The sequence below is a fragment of the Rhinopithecus roxellana genome, chromosome 11 (genome assembly GCF_007565055.1).
Source record: "Rhinopithecus roxellana isolate Shanxi Qingling chromosome 11, ASM756505v1, whole genome shotgun sequence".
In the NCBI taxonomy this organism is placed as follows: Eukaryota; Metazoa; Chordata; class Mammalia; order Primates; family Cercopithecidae; genus Rhinopithecus; species Rhinopithecus roxellana.
The window spans coordinates 75,532,599-75,558,618 of record NC_044559.1 but is presented as its reverse complement, the minus strand read 5'-3'; the positions used below and the strand labels follow the sequence as shown (position 1 = coordinate 75,558,618).

General features: G+C 46.9%; 1 long non-coding RNA gene across 1 annotated transcript; it reads left to right on the top strand.

Annotated features, from left to right (window-relative positions):
* The first annotated feature begins 1,882 nt into the window (after nt 1–1,882).
* LOC115900450 lies at nt 1,883–25,561 on the top strand. Its single transcript, XR_004060133.1, has 4 exons — nt 1,883–2,214; nt 2,649–2,874; nt 5,021–5,164; nt 25,442–25,561. It is a non-coding gene; the product is annotated as an uncharacterized LOC115900450 (long non-coding RNA).
* Nucleotides 25,562–26,020: the final 459 nt, after the last annotated feature.

Below are 26,020 nucleotides of genomic sequence, written 5' to 3'. Positions count from 1 at the left end.
TGTCTCTCACCTCAGCCTTGTTTCACTACTCTAGTTCAGCTGTTCGTTTATTTAACAAACATTTGTCAAAGACCTGCCACATGCCAGACCTAGAGCTGGGCGGTGGGGATGCCATGGTAAATAGAGGCATGCAGTCCCTGCCCTCAAGGGACATATGTTCCAGTACATGGGAAAGACAGTAAGCAAGCAAAGCAGCTGATGCATATGGACAGTTGAGGCACAAGGAGGGCAAGGGGCAGAGTCCAGGGAAGGAGAATAACAAGGGGTCCCGCTGAAGTGGGGGTGGTCAAGAGGGGCCTCTGAGCAGGCGGCACTGAAGCTGAGACCTGAAGATGGGAAGGACCCTGCTAGGGAAAGATGTGGGAGGTCGCTTTCTGAAAGAGGTGACAGGATATACAAAACCCTGGGCAGGAGAGGCTTGGCTGAATGGAAGGATGGATGGAAGGGCAGTGGGCATGAGCTGAGGCTGGAGGGCTGGCAGCCCAGACTGGGAGGAGGTTACGTATGATTGCAAGTACCTGCCTCTCCCACTCACTTGCTGTGTGGCATGAGCAAGTCACTAACTTAGGTCTTCTCTGGTAAAATGGAGAAGGAAGATCAGGCATAGTGGCTTATGCCTATAATCTCAGCAATTTGGGAGGCTGGGGCAGGAGGATCACTTGAGGCCAGGAGTTTAAAACTAGCCTGAGCAATATAGCAAGAACCTGTCCCTATGGAAAAAAAAAAAAAATTAGCTGGGCACAGTGATGTGCGCCTGTAGTCCAAGGTACTCAGGAGGCTGAAGTGGGAGGATCACTTGAGCCTGGGAGTTCCAGAGTGTAGTGAGCTATGATGTGCACTCCAGCCTGGGTGACAGAGTGAGACCCTATCTCTTAAAAAGAAATGGAGATGGTAATTCCCCCTTCCTAAACGTGTCAAGAGGCTTCAATGGGAAGCCAGGCTGTTCCAGGCCCAGGGCAAGCCCTGCATGCAGGGAGCAAGTCTTTTCTTTTTTTCACCCCTAGTTCCTTAAGGAAAAACATTCTAATGTCTCGGCTCTCTCTCTCCAACCCACTCTTGTCCACCGTCCTTCCCCTCCCAAATGTGAGGTTCTCTCATTCTAAGTGACACCCAGACAGAACTGGCCAGACTTCGGCCATAACGTGTCCAGTTGTCTCAACTCCATGTTGTTTGAGCTCTGCCGGTCCCAGATGGTGACGCAACGGACAGGGCTTCTGCCCCCACGGTGGGCTTGCAGGTGTGCCTTCATCTCACTTGCGTTCTCTCTCCTTTTTAATCTTCAAATTGTTTTAATTAGTTATTCAGTGGGTACAAAATAATTTTTCTGGCATCTGTGTGAAGTATAAAGAATGAGAACACAGCGAACACCTGCGTACCCACCGCTCGGTTTAAGGAGAGCATTTCCTTCCTATTTGGACTTATGCGTCTGCGTCTCCCCAAGTTTGCCTACAGCTAATCGCTTTCTTCAATTTCGTGTTTATCTTTTTATTTCTTTTCTTTATAGTTTCGCACTTATGTTTACATCCCCACGTAACATATTGTTTTAGTTTCTGCATGCTTTGGAACTTTATGTAAATATAAAGGCAACCACACTGTATGTATCTTTCATTTGCCTTTTTTGTTCAACCTGGTTTTTTTGAGATCCGTGTTATAACTGGTTTTTTTGCTCTTGTCCCCCAGGTTGGAGTGCAATGGCTCGATCTTGGCTCACTTGAACCTCCCTGGTTCAAGCAATTCTCCTGCTTCAGCCTCCCGAGTAGCTGGGATTACAGGTGCCCGCCACCACGCCCAGCTAATTTTTGTATTTTTAGTAAAGATGGGGTTTCACCATGTTGGTCAGGCTTGTCTCGAACTCCTGATCTCAAGTGATTTGCCCACCTCAGCCTCCCAAAGTGCTGGGATTACAGGCATGAGCCACTGCACCTGGTCGGTTACTGTTATATAGTTATTGTATTATGGGAGTAGATCATGATTTAATTATTCATTCTCTGATCTAAGGATGTTTGGAGCTGTTTTCAGGTTTTTTCTTTCACAGTGCTGCTGAGAACATTCCAGTTCGTAACTGGACCCACAGATGCAATGGTGTCGATCTAGGAGTGGAATTGCTGGGTTATGGAGTAAGGCTAAATTGTTTTCGAAAGCGGCTGTACCTGCTGATACTCCCTTTGGCAGTATAGAAGTATTCCTGTTGATCCACAGCCTTCCCAGCCCATGGTTGGTATCTTTTTAAGTTTTGTTGATTTAGAGGGTGGTATCTCATTGTGATCCCCCTCAATGTTCCAGTGTATTCTTCAAAGCAGCCATTTTTTGTCTTTGCCAAGGTTAAGATTACTCTCTCCTCTTCAGAGTCTGTTTCCGTCGCTTCTCGGCCTTTTGGCTAAGATCAAGTGCAGAGTCTGTTTCCAGGCCCACCCTCTACCCTTCTTGACTATGGCAGAAAAGGATGCAGCTTTCCTTCTCTCTCAAGCCTGGGCTCTTTTCTCTCTAATGTAGGAGCCTACTTCTCCCCTTCCTCCCCATCATCTATAGTGTCCCCATATTTATGATTTCCAGATTTCATAAATGAGTAGTGTGGTAGGTAGTGCTGGTCACATACCCATACTGTGGCTATTTTCAACCTCTTCTTCCTTGCCTTCCTCTTCCTATAGAGTCTGAAAATGCTGGATAGCTTCCTGGCTGCCCTTGCAACTAGATGTGGCCATGGGACCGAGTTCTGGTCAATACGATACAGGGGCATGTTTACTGGGAGGCTTCTGAGAAGATTTATCTCCTTGAAAAAAGGAAGTAGGTTCTCCCTCCTTCTGCCTGCCATGGATGTTCATACATGAGAACATGATGTTTGGAACTGCAGCAGCCACCTTGCAAGTCCGGGCAGTAAGTCTGAGGATGAGAAGCCAGTGTGCTTGGGATGTAGAGAAAGGATGAAAAAGGCCTGGATTCTTAGGGACACTGGGGGGCCAGGGAGCTAATTCTGGAGCTGCCACCCTATAGACTGCTTGTTATGTTAATCAGATGTCTTTATTCTCAAATGATGTTCATAGGATAATCTATTTGCAGCCCCAAAATCCTGACTTTGGCCTTTGTAGCGATTTCTGACTCTTTTTGTACTCCAAATCACGCTCTCTAAAGACTCAGTAATATAATTCCTGCCAATCCAGTTCATCCTGAACTTTCTATAATACCCGACACTGTTCATCCACCTTCTGGAGGGCTTTTCCCTCTTGGGCTTCTGTGGTGCTCCAGCGTCCGGGTCTTCAGCTGCCGTCATCTTTTTCTCCTTACACCGACTCCTTCTCTCCATGAGTTACTTTTGCTGAACACCTGCTACAGACCAGGAGCTGAACATCGTTCTTTCCAGAGGTCATTTTACTCCCTACAAAACTCCTGTGACTTTGGTATTACAATTTCCACTTCACAGATGTGGAGCCTAAGCTCAGAGATGGTAATTAACTCATCCACAGTGATGGACTTAGTAAGTGACACACAGCTGGGATTTGAACTGAGGTATCTTCAATTTCAATTACACCATCTCGCCCAAGGCTAGACAGCCAGTCTCTTTCTCCTAGCTCTTTTTAATGCTCTCCTGAGGTCAAATGACACATTCTTATTGTATTAGGCCATTCTTGCATTGCTATAATAAAATACCTGAGACACAGCCTGGCGCAGTGGCTTGTGCCTGTAGTCTCAGTACTTTGGGAGGCCAACGAGGGCAGATTGCCTGAGTCCAGTAGTTCAAGACCAGCCTGGGCAATATGGTGAAACCCTATCTCTACCAAAAATACAAAAATTAGGCAGGCGTGGTGACTTGTAACTGTGGTCCCAGCTATTCAGGAGACTGAGGTGGGAGAATCATTTGATCTTGGGAGGTTGAGGCTGCAATGAACCACGATAGCATCACTGGACTGTAGCCTGGGTGACAGAGTGAGACCCTGTCTTAAAAAATACCTGAGACTGGGTAATTCATAAAGAAAAGAGGTTTAATTGGCTCACAGTTCTTCAAGCTTCACAGGAAGCGTGGTGCTAACATCTGCTCGGCTTCTGGTGAAGGCTCAGGGAGCTTTCAACCATGGTGGAAGGCAAAAGGGGAACAGGAATGTCACATGGGGGCCATACGCTTTTAGACAGACAGATCTTGCGAGAACTCACTCACTATTGTGAGGACAGCACCAAAAGGATGACACCAAACCATTCATGGAAATCCACCCCCATGGTCCAGTCACCTCCCACCAGGCCCCACCTCCAATACTGGAGATTACAGTTCAACATGAGATTTGGGTGGGGACAAATATACAAACGATATCACTCACTGCATCAATTCTAGAGAGGCCTCCCAAGTTTTTCCCACAGTCTTACATGATCCCTTCAGTCCTGAAAAACCACGAAGGCTTCTCCTCTCCCCTTACATCTGCCATGTGTACTTCTTACCTGGTCTGCCTTTATGGTTTCTGACCACAGCATCTTTCAACCATGGAGATGGATGGGGCATCCCGCATTCTTTTTTCCATCCCTCCCTTCTCCATTTCATATTCTCAGTCAGAAGCAGCAGCCCTGGGTGACCCCATTGAAAATGTTTCTCACATCTGTCCCTTTGTCCTCACTCCTAGGCCATGCCCCATGCCTCACCACCTGGTCCTTTCCCTTCTCATCCATCCCCGAGACTGCTCCCAGATGGGTGGTCCCAATACATTGCTTTCCTGATGCCCTCACATGCTCCCATTACTTATATGGCCCAGTCCTGGCTTTCATGGCCCTTCATGATCTGGCTCCAGCTTTGGTTCTTGACAGAGTAGTTCAAATCTGCCAGCATGGGCTGCTGTTTCCAGACATACCTTCCCCTTTCTTAACTTCCAGCTGCCCACTCTCCACCCCCATACTGTCTGGCATCTTCCTCCCCTAAGCAGAAAACACCTCATCTTTCAATATCCACCTCTAGTCCTATGGGTGAGGGGAAGACTTCTGTTACTAGACTGCTGGGATCTCTCCCCCCTCAGCTTTCCTATAACTCTTGCTGTCTCTACAGGTTCCTGGGGCACCTGTCAGATGCTCACTGTGTCATGGTGTCTGAGCCAGATTTCCCACACAAGACCATAAAGTTCTTTACAATTGGAACCATGCCTCTCCCTATCTCAACCTTGGAAAACTGAATGGAGATGTTCCCTTTCCTGTAAGTCAACTCACCTGCCTGTATAAATATTAACTGAGCATTTACTATGTTCCAGGTTCTATTCTAGTCACTAGGAATGCAGTTGAGGAGACAAAGTTCCTGCCTTTAGGAGTTTATGGTGTAATAGGGAAGACAAACAAATAAATTATAGAAAGAATGACTTATTATAGGGAAAGTATAGGGTGCTCGTAATAGGGGTGCACATAACCAAGGCCAGAGTGACAGGAAAGGCTTTATCCCAGGGAAGGAAATTGTAAATCGAGACTAGAAGAGGTTTAGCCAGGTGAAGAGGCAGGTGAAGAGCAAGGAATATTCCAGGTAGAGCACATGTGAAAGCTCAGAAGTGAGAGAGAGCATAGCACATTTGAGAGAGTGGAAAACCAAAGTCTACTCTGGCTGTGGCTGGCATGGAGTGTGTGTGGAAGAGAAGTGGTAAGAAGGGCTAGGAGGGGTGGTGGGTGGGGGCCAGATGCACTGGACCCAGCAGAGAGAGGAGTCCTGGGTATTGTGGCCTTGGTGAGGAGGGATGACACTTTTTTTTTTTTTTTTTTTTTTTTTGAGGTGGAGTCTCGCTGTGTCTCCCAGGCTCGAGTGTGGTGGCACGATCTCAGCTCACTGCAACCTCCACCTCCTGAGTTCAAGCGATTCTCCTGCCTCAGCCTCCTGAGTAGCTGAGACTACACATGCACACCACCACACCTGGATAATTTTTGTATTTTTTTGTAGAGATGGGGTTTCACCATGTTGGCCAACATGGCTGGTTTCACCCCCAGCCTCAAGCAATCTGTCCACCTTGGCCTCCCAAAATGCTGGGATTATAGGTGTGAGCCCCCGCACCTGGCCCCAGCGCTTTTTGGCCAAGAAAGCTTTAGGTCCAAGGGCATATCAGGGGCCCAGCAGGAGGAATAGATGACGTGGAGGCAGGAAATGGTGAAATGGCTGCTAGAACTCGGAAGACTATGGAACTGTTCCAATTGCCGGAACTTGCCCTGTGACCTGGGCAATGGTCAGGAATTCCAGAACCTCTAAGGAGTTTACCAGGCAAAGCATGGTAAGATAGAAACCATGAGGGAGGTGTCTAGAAAGCCCTGTATTTGGGAGTGGAATGGTTCAAGAAAGGCTTCTTGGTCCTGATGGACTTCAAGATGCGTCTGCAACGTGGGACTGATAGTGCTGGGTGTCGATGTGGTGAGAAAGGTGTTCTCTCCTTCCTGCCAGTGCCCAGAACAGTACCTGGAACATAGGAGATGCTCAATCTTAGCCTGTGGCTAAAGGCTTCTGGCTCTGGGGCCCCTGGCGGCCCAGTAACCCCTGGGACCTCTGGTTCTCCTTTCCAAAGCAGAAACTGACCTTGGGAGAGTGAGGTTGGCAAAGGCCACTTCCTCATCATTCATGTCCTTCCCAGTCTCTACCAAGCTAAGCAAATAGCTACTTTCTTTCCAAGGTAATTGGACCAATTTGTCCAAACATGGAAAGCCAATAAATGGGTCTGAACTGAAGTCTTTATCTATTATGGCACCACTCCTATTGTCTATAATTTAGTATCATCTGCAAAATAAAATTTTCATTTATACACCCTCCCATAGAACAAATTAGATACAAAATGATAGATTCTAGCAGTATCTCAAAGAAGCTCCCTTTCCAGAGAACTCTGCTTTAATTAATTCAACAAATATTTATTGAACCAGGCATTATTCTAGGCATTTGGGATACATCAGTGAACATAGCAAAGATCCTTACCTAAGCTTGCAATTTAGCAGGCAAGACAAACAGAAGACATAATAAGGGAATTATACAGTTTGCTAGAAAAGGTGATGAGTGCTACAGAAAAGGACTAGAAGGGGGACTAAACAGAGAGTTCTCTTTTCCACAAGCCAACCTACCTGAGTGGGAAGGAGGATGGGAAGGACAGGAGGGAAGGAAGAGATAGGACACAACGTCTGTGTTTTACTGCCTGTATAAGACTTTGTCCCTGGTTGGAATTTTAAACTAATTGTATGTATTACTTTGATAAAAAATAAGTTTAAATAGTGACATAACTATATTGGGAGGGGAGGGCATCGGTGTGACCCAAGTTCTCTTCTGTCGCTGAAGAAAACAGGACAAAGTTTCTAAAGTGAATAAATCAAGAGATAGAAGCACAGGTATATAGGTCAGGCACGGTGGCTCACGCCTGTAATCACAGCACTTTGGGATGCTGAGGCAGGAGGATCACTTTAGGTCAGGAGTTCAAGACCAGCCTGGCCAACACGGTGAAACTGTCTCTACTAAAAATACAAAAATTAGCCAGGCATGGTGGCACACACTTGTAATCCCAGCGACTAGGGAGGCTGGGGCAGGGAAATCACTTGAACCCAGGAGGCGGAGGTTGCAGTGAGCCGAGATCATACCACTGCACTCCAGCCTGGGTGACAGAGCGAGACTCTGTCTTGAAAAAAAGTACAGGTATACCGTTTAGAAAGTAAAGATCATCATCAGAAGAATTTAAAACAGAAACCACGAAAACAGTGAAAAGTCATTTCTTTTAGAGGAAAGAAGACAGCCTGGGAAGGCTCAGGACAGAGTTGGTGGGGGACTCTTGCCTTTTTAAAATAAGTCTTGCTGTATGTTTGGGGTTTTAAACTCATAGGCGTGTGTTACTTTGATGATTAAAAAAAATTCTGCTGAGCACTTGAGGAGGTCCACGATGATGGGAGATAGCTTTGGGACTTCTGCAGGGAGTGGAGGGTGGTAGAGCAAGCAAGTTCTGCCTCATTTAATCCAAATCCACTTTCTTCTATTTGTTTTATGTATCTGACTTTCATTCGAGACTTTGAACAAAGGGTTCTGCAGCTAAAATTGGTTTGAACTCTATGATCCCTTTTGGCTCTCGTAATTAATGATGCTTTATAAGCACCTGTTACCCTTTGTGCTCATGTCTATTTACTTCCTGAAATAATTTCCTTAATTTAGCCAGAAACCTTGCAGTCTTCCCCCAGTTGGCTATGGTGTGAAATGATTGGTGAGTTTGCTGCCAGTTTTCTTGGTGTAGAAGTGAGACCGTGCAGTCAGTCATTCCTGATTGTTACTTCAGAGGGTCTCTGGAGCCACTGTTAGAACAAAGGTCCCATGGGCATTCTGTCTGGCCTCCAGTACAGTGGCTATTGTAACAACAGGTAAACATTTTGGCCAATAATTCCCCAATGTCATCTCAGTATCTGCAGTCTCTCCTGTGCAGCTGTGAATCTGCTTATAGAATCTACTTATAGAACCTTGCCTCCCACTCCACTTCCTGGGGATGGGGAAGAGAGAGACAGAGAGAGAGAGAGAGAGAGAGAGAGAGAGAGAGAGAGAGAGAGAGAGAGAGAGAGAGAGAGACTGTGAATGAAGTTAGGAAAGGGAGGGAGGGAGGCAACTCCCCTTTAGCTTAGTCACCTCCTAGTGACTCCACTTCCAGACATGTGTCATAGTCGGCCTACTCTTGCTCTTGTTCTATTTTTAGGGCATGTCCACTCCATTCATGTTTCTTGTTGTTGCCATTTCTGCCTGGCAGCTGCTTTCTTGAATTTGAGGTTCCAGAGGTTCTGTGTTTCCAGGCACCTTTCATGCACCCTTGCCTTTGCACACTGTTTTTCATCTGGTATCTGGGAATCTGACACTAATCCTTGAAGGCCACGATCAAATGCCATGTAGTTTGTAAAACCTTTCTGGGCCCCCAACTCTGGAGAATCTGTCTCCACCTTAGCACTTATCACAGACCCTGGCCATCTCTCGATTGCATGTTGGTGTCCTTGGTGGGTTGGAAACATCCCATGGTCGTCTCTCTGAGGCATACAGTGGATGTTTAATAACTGCTTGCCGAGTGAAATGAAGTATATTTGCCGATATCTCTTCTATGCTTTAGGAAATCCCACTGGGCCTGCAAGAAATGTCAGTGTGGGAAGATTTCTCTCAAGGCATCACCATAAATCTTTTCCTGTTTTCTTCTTGAAAGACAAGATGTGGAAGAGTCAGGTAACATCTAGAGAAAGCCTCTAATATTTGGATGAATTCTATCTGGGGAGGGGGAATTCTTGCCACCATTTTACAGATCAGAAATCTGAGGCTCAGAGAGATTGAGACTCGCTAATGATTACATAGTAAATAGCAGAGCCAGAGGTTGAAACCTGTGTCATCTGACTCCAGGGACGCCGTTTCCTACCACACACTTCCTAGTGGTCTCCGCAGTGTGCTGTGAGATGACATCGTTTAAGACTTTCCAGACCACAAGTTCCCCCTCAAGCATTCATGCGATTGTTTTCCATTCAGACCCAAGTGCTGAGAATTTCCTTGTCTCCCCTGCTTTTTCTTCATCTTCCTGAGGTTTGCTAGCTCATTCTCTGGCTTCTCTGCAGTCTGCAAGAGTTCGTTTTTCTCTCATCTCTTTCCAGATATTATGATTTCCAAATCTTTCTGTTGGTTTCTTTTTCCGGCTGTGGTCCTTTATTGGGAGGCTTTCCAATGCAGCCGCAGATCGGCGGATGATAACACTGAATTAGTTAGTGGATCTTCTTTGATGTTATTTTGTGGGTGAACTCATTAATTTATGATAAAAAAAATCAAAGAGTTAGGCTCTTGCATAGGACTGGGTTGTCCCAAGGCAGCTGGATAATAATGATTAGTCAGATTAAATCTCAAAGAGCTCTCTGCCTCAAATATAGGGGTTAAAGTCCAGATGACTGCATTTGGGAACATCCCATCCTCTAGCATCCCATCACAGCCTTGAGTCAGCGCAACATGGAACGCTCCCCACTCTGAATGTGGGTCTGTCTCTGTGGCTTCCACTTTGAGGCCACTAAGACTTCAGGTCTGTCCAGATTGTTACAACGCTGGAGGCAATGTAGGGGAAATAGGGTGAGGCTGTGAAAGCCTCTTTCCCATCAGAGCAGTTGGATATTAAAAGGGATCATTTATCCTTGCGTGAGTGATCTCAAAGCCCTCTGTAGACTCTAGTCCTGTGACGTCAATGGGGAGAACTCTCTCTGGGCTACACGGGGAAGTGCCAGCTCCATGCTTGGCATGGAGCAAGCTTTCTATAGGTACTGGTTGAATGATGGACCAAGCTTTCTAGAGGTAATGGTTGAATGATGTGTGAAAAGCTGTTGGCTAGTAGAAGGGGAGCAGGAGTGGAGCTCAGGTTTTTCTTTATGTGACAAAACCTCCTAACCAGCTCCCATCTGTGGCCGTTTACCGTGCTTCTTTCACCTCTGTGGAAAATTGTCTGTGCTCCTCTCCCAAGCCATCCCCTCTCTGCCTTGTGTTCCATTCCCTGCTGGCCTGTTAAGGGCTTGCTCCTGCAATTAACCCTCTCTTTTCTGAACTATCAGTGTTTCCCTCTCTACTAGACGATTCCTGTCAGCAGACAAACATGCCCTAATGTCTTCCCTCTTGAAAGGAACCTCCCTTGCTTTCATGTCTCCCTTGGACCTCCATGCTAGTCTTTGCTTCCCTTTGCAGCAGAAAGAGTTGTTTACACTCTCAGTGCCTCTCCTTCCTTTCCTCCATGCTAACTCTCAAACCCACTTTAATCAGGATCTTATCCCTGCACCACTAAAACCACTCTTGTCAAGGTCACTGGTGAACCTTCTTGCTGCCAAGTCCAGTGGTCATTTCTCAGTTCTCATCTTATTCCACCTGCGAGCAGTGTTCAATATGGCAGGCAAGACTCTCTTTCCAGCCTTCTTTGCTTGGCTTCAGGACACCACTCTCTCTTGGGTCTCCTCCTATTTCACTGGCCCCTCTTCTCAGTCTTTTGTCTTCCAGCCTGTCAGTGACCAAGTGTCCTGAATCAGTTCTTGGACAGCTTTTCTAGTTATGCCTACTCCCTTGATGTCTCTAGTCCCATGGTTTTAAATGCTATCCACATAGTGAAGGGTCCTGAAGTTATATCTCCAACTCCTCCTCCTCCCTTATAATTTACTTATAACATATACATCAAACTTCAAACCTAAGTCAACAAAACACAACCAAAATGCTGTATACCCCAACCCTTCAGGCCTACTCAGTCCCTAGTCTTCCCTCTCAGTAGACAACCACTCCTTTCTTCTGATGGCTCAGATCTCAAGACTTAGAATCATCTTTGACTATCTCTTATGTATTTATGTATTTATATATTTATTTATTTTGAGACAAAGTCTTTCTCTGTCCAGGCTGGAATGCAGTGGCGCAATCTCAGCTTACTGCAGCCTCTGCCTCCTGGGTTCAAGTGATTCTTCTCCCTTAGCCTCCTGAGTAGCTGGGACTACAGGTGTGTGCCCCCATGCCTGGCTAATTTTTGTATTTTTAGTGGAGTCAGGGTTTTGCCATATTGGTCATGCTGGTCTTGAACACCTGATCTCAAGTGATCCACCCGCCTTGGCCTCCCAAAGTGCTGAGATTACAGGCATGAACCACCATGCCCGGCCTGTCTTCTTTATACCACACATCAATCCATCAGAAGATCCTCTCAGCATTACTTTCAAATTATTTCTAGAATCTGGCCACTTCTTCCCACTTCTACTGCTACTACCAAATTCTAAGCCACCACCACATCTTCTAAGCCTGAGCTGCTCTAACAACCTCCTGATTGGTTTTGCAGCTTCTAGTCTTGCCTCCCCTCTGACATCCAGTGGAATATTTTAAAAACTGCAATTAGATGATGTCACACCCCTACGCTAAACCTTCTTAAGCTTGCCATCTCACTTTATGAGTAGAATCTAAAGTCTTTATCGGGGCCTACAAGACCCTGGAAGACCTGATTCCTGCTACCTCTCTGAACTCAACTGCCAACTCTCTTCCCCTTGCTCACCTCAGGTCTAGCTACACTGGTCTCCCAGCTATTTTTTGTTATTATTATTATTATTATTTTTTGGAACTGAGTCTCACACTGTCACCCAGGATGGAGTGCAGTGGTGCAATCTCAGCTCACTGCAACCTCCGCCTACCACGTTCAAGTGATTTTCCAGCCTCAGCCTCCCAAGTAGCTAGGATTACATGCAACCACCACCACACCTGGCTAATTTTTGTATTTTTAGTAGAGATGGGCTTTTGCCATGTTGGCCAGTAGAGTCTTGAACTTCTGTCCTCAAGTGATCCACCTGCCTTGGACTCCCAAAGTGCTGGGATTACAGGTGTGAGCCACCATGCCTGGCCTCCTGCTGTTCTTTGAACATACCAAGCCCAGTCCTGCGTCAGGGCACTTGGATTCTGTCCTGTTTGCCTTGTCACTCTTCCTCCGGGTATCTATATGTCTAGGTCTCTCTCTTCCTTCAGGGCTCTACCCAAATTTCACCTTATCAAAAAAAGTATTTCCTGACTATTCCTTTCTAAAATAAGCCCTCTCTATCACTATCTCCTTACCATGTCTTATTCCTAGCAGTGATCACAATTTGCCATATTTTACACATATTTGCTTATGTCATGGATTGTTACCCCCATTACTATATAAGTACAATAAGGACAGAGGCTTTGTATTTTTAGTCATGACTGTATCCCAAGTTCCTAGAAGAGTGCCTGATACACAGTAGGCATTCAACAAATAGATGTTGAATGAATAGATTTGTTGAATGGCCTCATCTGGATATCTAGTCATCAAGTTAAGAGAGTGGTTTCCAGAAGGTTGTGTAATTGATGTGATCAAAATCAAGTGGGAGGAACTGTGAAATTTACATGGTGATAATCAGATTATGTGCTCATTTATTACCAGTGACCACTGCAGGATTCATAGATATTCTGTTTGGTCCTTTATGCCAAATCCTATGCCAAACTATAAGGTAGAATGAGACACCTGTCTTTAACTTCTTTAGCATGTCACTTATCCTCTGGGACTCAGTGTTTTCATCTGCAAATTAGACAGCTGGAGATGTGGTCATTGCTCTGCTAGTCTATGGTCTACCAGATGCTGGAGGGAGGCAGCACAGTTAAGAGGATCAACCACACAGGCTCTGGAGCTTGACTGCCCGTGTCTGAAACCTGTCTCCATTTCCCACAAACCCTGTGACTTTGGGCAACTTACTCAGCTCCCTCATTTATAAAGTGGGAATAATAAAAAGATCACAAGAACACAACTCAGAGTAATTGTGAGGATTACATAAGATCATACATGTAAAGTGTGTAGCATATGGACTGGCACATGGTAAGTGCTCACTAAATGTTAGCTATTAAAAATGAAAAGTTCTGGGGGAATTTTTGAAGGGTCATTGTTATTAATGTGTTTTAGAGGTGACAAACTGTTCTAGAATATTAGATGATATGGGAATTTTAAAAGCATGATAATTGGCTGGATGTGGTGGCTCACGCCTGTAATCCTGGCATTTTGGGAGGCCGAGCTGGGCGAATCACCTGAGCTCAGGAGTTTGAGACCAGCATGGCCAACACGGCGAAACCCCATCTCTCCTAAAAATACAAAAATTAACTGGGCACGGTGGTGCGTGCCGGTAGTCCCAGCTACTCGGGAGGCTGAAAATCACTTGAACCCAGGAGGCAGAGGTTGCAGTGAGCCGAGATAGCGCCACTGCATTCCAGCCTGGGTGACAGAGCAAGACCCTATCGCAATAAAATAAAATAAAATAAAATAAAATAAATAAAGCATGAGAATGGTATTGTGCCTAGTTCAGATAATGCCGTTCTTCTTGGGAGATGCGTGGTGAATGGAAGTACTTACAGATAAAACCTCATGATGTCTGTCACCTTCTAATAATCTAGACAAATATATCTCTGTTTTTATATCTATCAATAAAGCAAATGTGGCAAAAAGCAATAGTTGGAGCTAGGTAGATGGCATAGTTTATTGTACTATTCTTTCAACTTTTCTGTTTCAAAATTTCAAAATAAAAGGTTGGAGAAAATACAAAAGGCCCTAGAAACAGTCTAGTGAAATTCAATACTCATATCTTACAGAAAGAGAACCATAAGCTCAGAAAACAAGACAGTTGCTCAAGGTTATACAGCTGGAAAAGCCTGGGCCAGAAATCCCTCCCAGTCTCCTGGCTGCCAGGTTCTCCCTGTGTGTGGGCTTCAGACTGTCAGGCAGCAGTGAGCTGCAGAGGGGCACACCCCACCACCCCTCAAAGAGACCAAGGGGTACTACGGGTGTGTAAAAAGGCACTTGTGTTGGTGTTTTCTTTTTTATGTTTACTTTATTTATTTAATTATTTCGAGACAGAGTTTCACTCTTGTTGCCTAGGCTGGAGTGCAATGGTGCGATCTCAGCTCACTGTAACCTCTGCCTCCCAGGTTCAAGCAATTCTCCTGCTTCAGCCTCCTGAGTACCTGGGACTACAGGCATGCACCACCATGCCTGGCTAATTTTTTTGTATTTTTGGTAGAGATGGGGTTTCACCATGTTGGCCAGGCTGGTCTTGAACTACTGACCTCAGGTGATCCACTCACCTCGGCCTCCGAAAGTGCTGGGATTACAGGCATGAGCCACTGCACCCGGCCTTATTTTTAATTTTTTAAGAGACAGGCTCTTGTTCTATTGCCCAGGTTGGAGTGTAGTGGCACAATCATGGCTAGCTGCAGCCTTGAACTCTTGGATTCAAGTGATTCTCCTGCCTCAGCCTTCTGAGTAGCTGGGACCACAGGCACACATCACAACGTCCGGCTAATGTTTTCATTTTTTGTGCAGACAGGGTCTTGCCCAGGCTTGTCTCGAACTCCTGAGCTCAAGCAATCCTCCCACCTCAGCCTCCCAAAGTGTTGGGATTACAGGTGTGAACCACTGCACCTGGTCTCCTTTTTATTAAACAAATAGCTCATTTAGTTGGAATTTATGATGTCAAAAGTGTGAAGGTGGCACCAGAGCCAGACCTGCTATCCTTGGAGAGTGAGCATACCGGTTTGGCACCATCTGCTTGTGGTTTTGAGTGGTGGTGGTAGTGGTGGTGCGTGTGTGTAAACTCGGGTTGCAGAGGAGAGAGGGAAGAGTAAAAGGGTGGGGCCCAGGTCCAGGAAGATCAGCAAGGAGAGACTGGCTTCAATTCTGGAGCTCCCTGAAAGAAGTGACCCCAGGCTACGGCTGTGAACGAAATGTGGGCACCTATTTAAAGAAAGGAAATGATTCTCTGCGGTCAGCAGGATCTTTGTCTAGCTAGTGGGGTTTCAGGAAGTGCAAAGGAGAGGGGAAAGGAGGGGCCTTCCGTGCAAGCCTGGCTGTGTGTATATGGGGGGAGCACACAGCGAGGAAAAGGGAGAGAAAGAAGAGAAATTCTGAAGAGGAAGCCGGGGGCGGGGCGGGGGAGGGGTAGAGCCGGGGCACTGGGGGTGGCTGGAAAGGTAGAGAGGTCGCACCTGGGGGCCCGCGAGAGGCTCGGGAGCAGTCAGCCTTGGCAGGCTGAAGCGTCTTGCCCCAGAAAAATCCCTGCCCCACTCTCCTTTAGGCTGGATGTCCCGGGGGCCGCGGCAGCGAGCGCAGAGCTCCGGGGCTCTCACAAGGGGGAGGGCAGGAAGGGGAGGCGGGGCCTCGCGCGGGGCGGGAGCCGAGCCTATGGCCCGGGCGGGGCTCCTCTCCGGCGGCGCCGGAGTCTGGGGGCCGCGGCTTCCCCGTCCTGGCCCGCGGCGGCTCCTGGCCCCTCCTCCCCCCGCCGCCCCCACCCCCGCCGCCGCCGCCGCCGCCGCCAAAGCTAAACCCGGCCGTTGCCTGCAGGAGCCGCGGCAGCGGGCGATCGGGCCGTGAGGAGCTTCGGGCGCGGCCTCGCCTCCCAGGCCCGGCGCCTGCCTCAGCACCGCGGAGAGCGCCGCGCCCCTTGCAGGGACCCCGCCGCCCGCCCGCCCCCGGCCCACCTGTGCCCGGGCCCGCGGCGCCCGCATCAGCACTGCGGACAGCGCCCCGGGCCCCAGCTCGCAGCCGCCGCCGCCCACCTGCTCCCGGGGTCAGCACCGCGGACAGCCCCCCTCGCCCGGCCTCGCGACAGCCTCCGAGCGCCCCCTGATCATGGCCACTGAGGTAGGGGCGAGCGCCCGACTCGCAGGCAGTGCCCGATTGCCGCAGGACCAAATGCCCTAGGGGCGGGCTGGGCAGAAGGGGGAGGCGGGAGTTGAGGGTGGGATGGGGTGATTCCCCGGGTCAGGTCTGGAGGGAGGAGGTAGGGGCTTAGTGAGGGCTCATCTCCCCCTTGCGTGTCAGTCTTCTCCTCGCCCCACCTGAGCGCCTAAGCTGTCCACGACACTTGTTGGCATTAGTGCCAGGGTTGCTTCAGGGCCCCAGGCTGGACTTTCCCCTTCCCTGGACTTCACAAGTCCTGAAATCGCTTTCCTAGAGGGTTGGAGACGCGTGTGTGCGCGTGTGTGAGGGGAGGGAAGGCAGCTGTCCGCCGTTGCTATGCAGTCAGCTTCTGAACCCTAAAGCTTGGCTAAGGGATGACAGACTTACCTCTACATCTGCATTTCCTTTGCGGGAGGGAGGGGACAAAGACATCCTCAGGCTGAGAACCCAAACGGTTGGTCCCCACTTTCGCATATCACTCTTCTTGAGTTTTTACCCCATTCGAGGTTTTTTTCTTTTTTCTTTTTTCTTTTCCCCAGGGTGTCCAAATTTCCCCTCCATCTGATGGGAGGTTCTGCCTTCTTCAGGGTGCAGTGATAGGTGTGTCACCTTCAAGCACTTGAAGGCTGAACCAAGGGGCCTGTTAGCTAAGGGCAGAATCCTGGTGTAATGCTTGAGGTCAGGGATTCCCCCTCTACCCCTAGGAATTGCCCTTCTCCCCCCTCATTTCAGGACGGAGATTCAGCTGTTTATGTTCCCACTTTATACATGGTAAAGGTGATGGATGAAAAACGAGAGGACTGATTTGCTACTCCACACAGCATGTCAGCAGTAGAGCTGAAAGATTTTGCCTTTGAATTTTTGGAGTGAAACTCAGGACATCAGGGTCTCCCCAATTCTGATGTTGACTTCCTTTGTGGTGTCTCCCCATTTCCAATCCAGCTGGCATCAGCTGGGGGAGCGCAGAGGCCTTTGAATGATTCAGTGCAGTGCTTCTGGGCATCCTAGTGCAGTGTGACATTAATATCAAGTGTGGCTGTTGTTATTCCACTCAAGTTTCCACCACAGAACAAGGTGTCATTGCTTGGCATTGCTTGGCATTCTGACAAGGCACAAGGTTGCCTAGGAGGAGAGCTTGCCCCTCAGGACTAGGTGTGGGGGCAAGCCCTGGGCAGACCCTGGGAGCTTGGTTTCTAGAGTAGAGGAACCCAGAGTACTCACAAAGCACCAAAGACACAGAAGAGGGCAGGAATAATAAAGGGAGAAACCAAGGAGCTGGTTACCTTCCAGATAGGGCTGCCAGATTGCAGCAGAGCTGTGTTGGATGGAAAAGGGGAACTTCAGCTACATGGGCATGGCTGGGCCAGCAGTGTGGGCAGAGAAGGCAGCTGCCTCTGCGATGTGATCTGACAGATTCCAACAGGCCCATCTGTCCCAGGATATCTCCCTCACAGGTCTGCCATGGTCCACAGATTCCAACCAGCAGGCTACATCTCTAGGTTGAGGCGGCATTTCCAGGAGGCTGCTGTGAGACATGCATGACTCTCCCCTGGGAGGGGCTCTGCTCATAACGCCTCTGAGAATATTGCACTTTCCTGTGTACAAAGCACTATCGCATGCGTGATCTCTTTCAAGCCTCAGAGCAGCCCTGTGAAGTGGGTAAGGATGGTATTATTATGCCCAATTAACAGATGAGACAACTAAGGTTCAGAAGCTTGCCTGGTCCCTGTGAAGGAGCCAAAGAAGGCATCATTATCCCATTTTACAGATGATGCAACTGAAGTGCTGAGACTTATTCAGGAAAATATGGCTAAAAGGTGGTAGGGATGGGATAAGAACTTGAGTCTTCTGCTTCTTTGGCCAGTGCTTTTTTTTTTTTTCCCCTGCATCTAATTAGCCTATTGTGTCACCTGATAGAGAGGAGGGCCCTCCAGGTCTTGATGTGAAGCTTTGATGGAGAGAAAAGGAAATCAAGAAGGGCTGGAATGTGGCGACTCAGGCCCCCTGCTTGGCCTGGCTGGGTTGGTTTGAGGGCAGAGGGACAGAGGGGCAGAGGAAAGTCCAGAAGTGATGGGGAGTTGAGGACAAACATTCCTCACTTCACAATTTGGCCTTGTGGCAGAACTGGTGGCAGAACTGAGGCAGGAAGCCTTAGCTCTGCCGGGGCACAGGACATGCACATATTCTGGGCTGTGGGGTGAGTCATTCTCCTGAGGCTGTTTTTACTATTAGAATTGAGTTGACATTACCAGGACAAACTTGTTGGGAGAGGGAAAACATTGCTTTCAGTTCCCATGATTATTCTCTTAGGATTCTCAGTAGGAAGTCCTCAGCTCTAGGAGAAGCTGTATTGAGAGGAGAGAGGGAGAGGAAAGGGGTGGGGAGAGGGACAGAGAGGGAGGGGAGAGGGAGAGGGAAGAGATTCATGGGTGGAAACTGGGTCTTTTCTGTTCCCTAATTTCTGTTTAGGAGTTAGCATTAGGGGAGAGATGTCTGTGAGGAACTCAGAGGAGGGATGGAGCCTCCTGAGCGATACACTGACCTCATTTGGAAAGCTGCAATGAGCCCATTTTCTGAGCAGCAAACCTCTGCGAATGTGTGTCACTGGGAGAGAGTCTGCCCTGGGAAATAGTCCAGATGACCAAGGATAACTAGGAAGGGCCTGGCTGGGAGGGGCTTCTCCAAGTGGTGGGGTTTGGTCTCTAAGAGATTTTAAAATGCATCCAAGTAGCATTATTCAAGCAGGGTGTTTGGAGGTTTGATCTTTGAGGCATGGAATTAATAACCAGTAGCCATTGGGTCAGGCTTGAGCACTGGTACAGGCTGAGAAGAAGGGAGGCCTTGTGGCTGGTGTTTTATCCTTAGGCTTGACCTGGCTGTCTGTGACTCACAGTCCTCACTCCTCCTTCACACCCTAGCCAGGAAGCAGAGTGCTGGCATCAGCGGAACCTCCTGATTCTTGATGCCTCACATGCATCCTATGGAATGAGATGGTTTTTAATGAGGATGAAGATGGGGCCAGGGGGGCACTCCTGTTGGATTTGGGCAGACTGGACAAGGAGCTCATTCGCACTCCAGAGCTTGTTCCTCTGTACCCCAGCTGGTTGACTGTCAGGTGAACAGGAGCCAAATATGTGACCTGTGGTACCCACTCTCCAGGAAGCCTCCCCCTCCTTCTCACACTGAAGTTTGAAAATTGGTCCCATGGGTCTTACCACTGATTTTCTTCCTTATGAAATGCCTCTTGGCCCTGTCTTCACTCTGCTGCCAGTGGGCCAGGGGTGGCAACGGGAGAGAGGGGCAGGGTTGAGGAAGGTGAGAAGTGGAGAGAGGCTCAGGTCTCTGGGTCAGTTAAGAACCTCCTGGGAGATGCCCAGGGGAGACTCAGAAACTGCAGCCTCAGAGAGAGGTGTGCACATATTTTGAGATCCTCTGGTAGGATTTCAGAGCATCATGGATCTCTGCTGAAAGCCCCACCAGCTTGCTGAAAGCTTAGTAGCTGGCCAGAGGCCTGGAGCCTGGCTTAGCTCTTGCCCAAGGGGCCCCAGCCATGGGATTCTTTATTTAGAGGTCCTAAACTAGCAGCTCTAGAAATGAGTCTGGTCCATGGGTGTGCCTTATTTAGTCTGTTGAGTGCTTATACATTTAAAAAATGTATTGGAAACATTCAAAAATCAGGATATTTGTTGTTAAAAAGATCTAGATTTGTGGCTTCTTTTGAGACACCAGAAGTGCTGGCAACCTGGGTATACATTCCCCTGTGGCCATAGTCATCTGCCTCCTTGAGATGGGGCACCAGTTTTCTAATTAGCCCCAGGCCCCACCTGGCCCACTTATTGCTCAGCCCCTGTAAACATTTGCATTCATAATCCCTGATAAAACCTCTAAAATGTCAGAGCTGAAAGGGGCTTGAGCAATCATGTAGTTCCAGTTTCTTAGTTTCCAGCTGAAGAAATTGAGGTCCAGAGAAGGGAAGACTTTCCCAGGGCCATGTGGCCCAGGGTCAAGTCTCCTGCTCCCAGGTCAGTGGGCCATCTTTCCACCAGGGCTTCCTGGCACTTCACACTCAAGCCACCCTGAATGGAGAAAACCAGGAGACCCTGCCTTGCCTTAAATCCTGCTCTTCACCAACTTCAGATGGGTCTGTAAGATATGTACTCTATGTAGGTCTGGGAGACTAAGGCTCTGCCGTATAAAATGTGTCTGATATCCTTTAGCAACTCCTCAAGAGTTGCTCCTTCACAAACACTCTCCAGGGAGAGAAGCAGATCTCTGGTCACCCAGAGCCTGGATAGTAGTCCAAGGCTCAGGTTATTGTTGGTGCTGAAAAGGGTATTGACCTATCTTTCTTTGTCTACTTGAGAACCCGTGGATCAAAGCCAAGAGGAAATGGGAATTTATTATGTAAGGTAGCACCCCCAAATCTTAATATATTAATAACTTAATACAATAGAAGTTTGTATCCTGCTCAGTGAAGTTCCAGGTAAGTGTTCCCGATCAATAGGTATTGATCTTTCCAGCAGTGATTCAGGGACCCAGGATCTCCCCAACTTGTGGTGTCACTATCTTCAACAGAGGGCTCCACCAGACTCCATGAAAGGGGAAAGAGCAGGGAGGAGTGGTACATCTTTATGAGTCGAGCCTACACATGGCATTCGTCACTTCCTCTCACATTCTATTCAGTCATAGGGACCCACCTAACTGCATGGGAGGCTGGGAATTAATATAGCTGTGTGCCTAGGAACAAGAAGAAATGGCTTTGGTCAATAGCTAGCCAGTCGCTACAGACACATGCCTTCAGTACAGCACACATATATGTGTGTACACATGTGTGCATTCAGGCACAGATTTAACACAATCCCTATCAAATTAGCAACATCATTTTTCACAGTATTAGAAAAAACAATGCTAAAAAAGAGAAAAGCAATGCTAAAGTTCATATGGAACCAAAAGAGAACCTGAATAGCCAAAGCAATCCTATGCAAAGAACAAATCCAGAGGCATCACATTGCCTGACTTCAAATTATACTACAAGGTTATAGTAACGAAAACAGCAGGTTTTATGTGGGTCAGAGGAGATGAAGCTGAGTCCATGTCAGAATGGTTTCTCTCCTTTCTTTCCATTCTCACCACCACTTTTCTCACCACTCTTTAGTTTTTCCCATGGACTATTAGAAAGAGAATCATCCCTCCAACTGGCCCCTCACCCCAGTCTTGTCCACTTCCCACAAAACTGCTAGAATGAGCCTTCTAGGGGTAGGGGAGTCCACAGATTGACTGACTTTTGTAAGTTGGTTTTACAGGGGCAGAAGAAGGCCATAGCCCTGTTCTTTACTCTTGAAAATACATTATAAAACCTTAACCAGAGCAGACACATTAACAATTAACTTATTTATATTACCAAAGAATTCTTTATTTCTCCAAGTTTTCATAGGTTTCTAGTAGATATCAAGGGGATTTCCTCAAAGAAAACCTTGATTAGAGGAATCAGTGAATATAAGCCTAGAGGAGGGCTTAGACATTATTTAATTCAGTCACAATACTTTGAGATTATGTACATTTTGTACATAGAGCAAGGTTTACCTGGATTTAGGAAAGTCACACATAGTGTTTTTGGATTCCCACCTTTTCAGGACCTTGATCTACCAATTAACTGCTCCTTCTACTTTATTAATAACCTTTCCCAGGTATTTATAATTTCCCAAGTTTTTTGTTTGTTTTTAAATTTTATTTTATTTTAGATTCAGGGAGTATATGTGCATGTTTGTTTCATGAGTATACTGCATATTGGTGGTGATTGGGCTTCTAGTGTACCCATCATCCAAATAGTGAACATTGTACCTGATGGGTAAGTTTTTAACCCTCACCTCCTCCCCTCTTTTGGAATCCCCAGTGTCTATTATTTTCATCTTTATATCAATGTATACCCATTGTTTAGTTTAGACTTATAAGTGAGAAGGTGTGTTTTGTGGTATTTAATTTTCCGTTTCTAAGTTAGTTTACTAAGGATAATGGCCTCTAGCTCCATTCATGTTGCTGCAAAATGTATAACTTTATTATTTTGCATGGCTGTGTAGTATTCCATGGTGTATATATACCACATTTTCTTTATCCAGTCAAGTGTTGATCGTCACTCTGAAGTTGGTTCTATGACTTTGCTATTGTGAATAGTGCTGTGATGAACATACGAGTATAGGTGTCTTTTTAACATAGTGATTTATTTTCCTTTGGGAGGATGCCCTGTAGTGGGATTGCTGGGTTGAATGGTAGTTCTCTTTTTAGTTATTCAAGAAATCTTCATACTGTTTTCCATAGAAGTGGAACTAATTTACATTTCCACCAACAGTGTATAAGTGTTCCCTGTTCTCTGCATCTATGCCAGCATCTGTTGTTGTTTTTTTAATAGTAGCCATTCTGATTGGTGTAGCATGATATCTCATTGTGGTTTTAATTTGCATTTCTCTGATGCTTATTTATGTTGATCATTTTCATGCATTTATTGGCAGTATTTATTCTTTTCAGAAATGTCTGTTTATGTCCTTTGCCCAGTTTTTAATGGGTTTTTTTCTTGTTGAGTTGTTTGAGTTCCTCATAGAATCTGGATATTAGTCTTTTGTCAAAGGCATAATTTGCAAATATTTTCTCCCTTTCTGTAGGTTGTCTGTGCACTTTGTTAGTTATTTCTTTTGCTATGCAGAAGCTTTTTAATTTAGTGAAGTCCCATTTGTCTATTTTTGTTTTTATTTCATTTGCTTTTGGGGACTTCATCATACATGATTTGCCTACGCCAATATCCAGAAGAGTTTTTCCTAGATTTTCCACTAGAATTTTTATGGTTTCAGGTCTCAAATTTCAGTCTTTAATCCACCTTTAATTAATTTTTGTATATGGTGAGAAATAGGGGTCCAGTTTATTCTTCTGCACATGGTCAGCCGGTTTTCCCAGCACCATTCTTTGAATAGGGAGTCCTTTCCCCATCCCATTTATAATAGCCACACACACACACACACACACACACACACATACATACACACACACACACACACACACACACATTTAACCAAGGAAATAAAAGATCTCTATGAGGAGAACTACAAAACACTGATGAAAGAAATCGTAGATAACACAAACATATGGAAAGACATCCCATGCTCAAGGACTGGAAGAATCAACATCGTTAAAATGACCACGCAGCCCGAAGCAATCTACAGATTTAACACAATCCCTATCAAATTTAGCCACATCATTTTTCACAGGATTGGAAAAAACAATGCTAAAAAAAAGGAAAAACAATGCTAAAGTTTATGTGGAACCAAAAGAGAACCTGAATAGCCAAAGCAATCCTATGCAAAGAACAAATCCAGAGGCATCTCATTGCCTGATGTCAAATTATACTACGAGGCTATATAACCAAAACAGCAGGTTTTGTCTGGGTTACTGGTACAAAAATAGATGTATAGACCAAGGGAACAGAACACAGAACCCAGAAATAAAGCAACATATCTACAACCAACTGATCTTTAACAAAGTTTTTCCCCAGTGTTTAAGCAAGTTTAAGTATCTTTCATCTTAAATCCTCCCCTTCAGCAGGAACCTTTCCTGCTCCTTGTGATCTGATTCTTGCCTCCTCTACAGTCTCATCTCCCACTGTTTCTTATCTAATCTGCAAAGTACCTCCAGTCTTGCTGAAATCTGCCTCTAGTAGACCATGTGCTCTGTCTTTGTCACTTTGCACAAGCTTCTCTTTTTTCCTGGGTTGCCTTTTCCTCCCTCTCCACACTCCCTGCCTGCCCCCTACTACTAGTAACCCCGGCCTTCCTTTATGACTCAACACAGGCTTCAGGAGGCCTTTTCTGAGTGAGCATTTCTGGGTAAGATGTTACTTCTCTGTGGCATTTGTCACTGTCTAATTCATTATATATTTACTTGTCTTCCTCCCTGGAGCTCACAGACTCTTTTGCTCAGCACCCCCAGAGCTTGGCACTAGGAGAGACTCAATAAATGAGAGGCGAGTGACTGAATGGATCCAGCTTAATTACATGGGATGAACTGCCTGTTGTTCACTCTGCCTTTGGGGCTTGGTATCCACGTGGTCTCAGTGTTGGTCATATTTCAACCAGTGGGATTCTTGTCTTGAATGTGGGTGACTGAGGCTGGAGAGGTGGAAAAAGTGGCCTTGTTCTGTGGAATTGAGCCCATTCTCCTCAAGCACTAGAGTCTGTGTCAATGTCAAATCCACAGATGTGCACAAGGGACAGAAATCTCCCCTCTCCTTCCTGCCAGGGAAGGCTATTTCTTCCATTTCTGGCCTCAGTCCACTTCATCCACACTATTCTCTGGGGAAGTTTGGGGAAGGGCCCACACTGTTTATGGGCCCTTTGTTTCCTGTGGTGAGAAGTGCTGGATGTGAAAAGCATCCGGGGTGCTCTCTGGCCGGGGCCACAAAACTCGGCCTGGAACCCAGTCTCTGAGTTCAGGGGTGCATCAGGTATTCCTCTGTCCCACATGCTACCTGCCCCCAACTCTGTTGTGAATTCCACTTGGCAGGATTGGAGCATCGGTCTTGTTCAGTGCTGGGTTCCCCAAGCACAGGGTCTCACAAGTGAACGCTTGGTACTTGGTGAATGAATGAAAATATGAAAGGTTCTGCTGTGTGTGTGTGTGCGTGTATGTGTGTGCGAGAGAGAGAGAGAGAGAGAGAGAATAAGAGAGAATGAGAGAAAGAGAGAGAGAGAATAAGAGAGAATGAGAGAAAGAGAGAGAGAGAGAAAAGAGAGAGAGAGAGAGAGAGAGAGAGGACTGGATCGGCCACCAGGAGGTCTTGTTCCTTTTGTTAAAATATGTTGGTTCCAGAACTTCTCATGTTGGCTCAACTTTGGCCCTGCTTTAGGCTTGTTAAAAATTTTCTTAGAGTTGCGGTCTTGCTCTGTCACCCAGGCTGGAGTGCTGTGGTGCAATCACAGCTTACTGCAGCCTTTAACTCTTGGGCTCCAGCAATCCTCCCACCTCAGCCTCTCAAAGTGCTGGGATTACAGGCATGAGCCACTGCACCCAGCCTTGCTTTAGGCTTTTAAAAGATGTTTCTTGGATAGTTCAGGGCAGCTTCTTGGGTAGACCCCACAGCCCTGCCTCCCTTGGCCTCCTGGAGCACCTGTAGTGTGCCCAGCTTGTCTCTGCATGCTGGGAACTTTCCTGGTGTTAGTGCTGGAAGACCCGGATTCTGGGAAGCCCCTGCATTTGGGATATGCTGAGATGGATGATCACTCTGAGCACCTGCGGCCCGCACATCTCCTCAGGTCCACAATCTGCAGGAGCTCCGGCGAAGCGCCTCACTGGCCACCAAGGTCTTTATCCAGAGAGACTACAGCGATGGGACCATCTGTCAGTTCCAGACCAAATTCCCCCCAGAGCTGGACAGCCGGGTAAGGATGCCTTTTTCTACACTTGGAACCCAGGGCTGTGATGGAACTGAGGTTCTTATTGGAATGTATTTTTTTCCAGGATCATATGACACATAACATCATAGGACACATAACCTGTTCGGCCATTTCAAAAGGATGAATTTTTAAAAATCTAAAGGATGATTCTTAATATTGTCTTACTGTCTCCTCATAGAAGTTAGAGCTGAAGGGATCTCAGGAATTTTCTGGTCTGGCAGCTCTCAAGTTTCAGTTGCCTAAGAATGATATAGAGAGCTTGTTAAACAAATGGAAATTCCTGAGTCCTACTGGATGATACAGGTGTTGTCCAGTGGCGCTGATTCAGCTGTTGGACTGTGGCTCAGGAGTCTCCATTTATTAGCAGCTGTTCTTAACCCTGGCTGTACATTAGACGTTCCTGGGGAGCTTAAAAAATCCCGAGGCTCAGACTGCAGC